The sequence below is a fragment of the Littorina saxatilis genome, linkage group LG8 (genome assembly GCF_037325665.1).
Source record: "Littorina saxatilis isolate snail1 linkage group LG8, US_GU_Lsax_2.0, whole genome shotgun sequence".
Classification (NCBI taxonomy): domain Eukaryota; kingdom Metazoa; phylum Mollusca; class Gastropoda; order Littorinimorpha; family Littorinidae; genus Littorina; species Littorina saxatilis.
The window spans coordinates 39548815-39550241 of record NC_090252.1 but is presented as its reverse complement, the minus strand read 5'-3'; positions in this window follow the sequence as shown (position 1 = coordinate 39550241).

Genomic DNA, 1427 nt, shown 5'->3' with positions numbered 1-1427 from the left:
AAATATTGTGTGTGTATTTGTGAGTATATGTATGTGTGTGTGTGTGTGTGTGTGTGTGTGTGTGTGTGTGTGTGTATGTTTGCTTGTGTGTGTGTGTACGCGTGTGTGTGTGTGTGTGTGTGTGTAAGTGCATTTGTGTGTATGTATACATGATTAGGCCTATGTGCCTGTGCGTGCATGTTGAATGTGCCCGTCTGTACCCTTGTGCATATATTTGTTTGTGATTAAATGTGTGTGTGCGCGGGTGCGTGCGTGTGTGGTTGTTTGTGCTTGTGTGTTTGTGTGTGTGTATTACTTTGTGTGCGCGCGTGCGTACGTGCTTGTATGTGTGTGTGTGTGTGTGTGTGTATGCGTGTGTGCGCGTGCGCGTGTGTGTGTGTGTGGCCTTAAGCTTGTATATGTGCGAGAGCGCATGTTGCACGCGCTCCGCATGGAGTTCACGCTTGGTACCGTTCTTGTTCCAGGAGATATCCATCTGCAGCTGTAGCGTTGATCCGAGGCATATATCGTGTCCACGTTACAGGTCAATGTTACGTTCCAAATGTCATGCGCGGTGTTCCAACTTTGACTGCAGTCAGACACAGTTTTATCTGCACAAAACAAAAATAATCCCACTGTTCGCAGGTGGAGCGTGTTTTTTTTGATTAAACACACACACACACAAACACACACACACACACACACACACACACACAAACACACACACACACACACACACACACACAAACAGACACACACAGACACAGACACAGACACAAACACACACATACACACACACACACACACAAACACACACACACACACACACACCACACAATGACAGATATAGTATCAATTAAATTGAGAGAACAAAATTTTGCCTTACCCCGTGTATGCGGACGGCGGTAACTTAGGTTCGTGGCCTGCCCGTTTCCCCAGGTTTGTTGACACACGTAAAACAAAGCAGCAGAATTTCTGTCATACTTTTTGATTTCAAGCACTTTATTCGGCAAAAGAGTGCCTCGCCAAGAGGTAACAGCCGGCGGTTTACTGTTGGCTGGTTGACAAATGCACGTGATGTTGTCCCCTTTGTTGACGTAGTCTGGACAGTTGACTAAAGTGGGCTGACCCGGTCGCACTGTGTGAAAACGTCAGAGCTTGAGTTAGAAGTTAGACATGCGGGTATGGAACAAATCGTGTGTGTTTAAACAGATAGGATGAGATGGGACAGAGAGAGAGGGGGAGAGAGTGAGAGAGGGGGATGAGAGAAAAAAACACAAGTCGCGTTAGGCGAAATTACTACATTTAGTCAAGCTGTGGAACTCACAGAATGAAATTGAACGTAGTCCGCCGCTAGTGCAAAAGGCAGTGAAAGTGACGAGCCTGTTTGGCGCGGTAGCGATTGCGCTGTGCTTCATAGCACGCTTTACTGTACCTCTCTTCGTTTT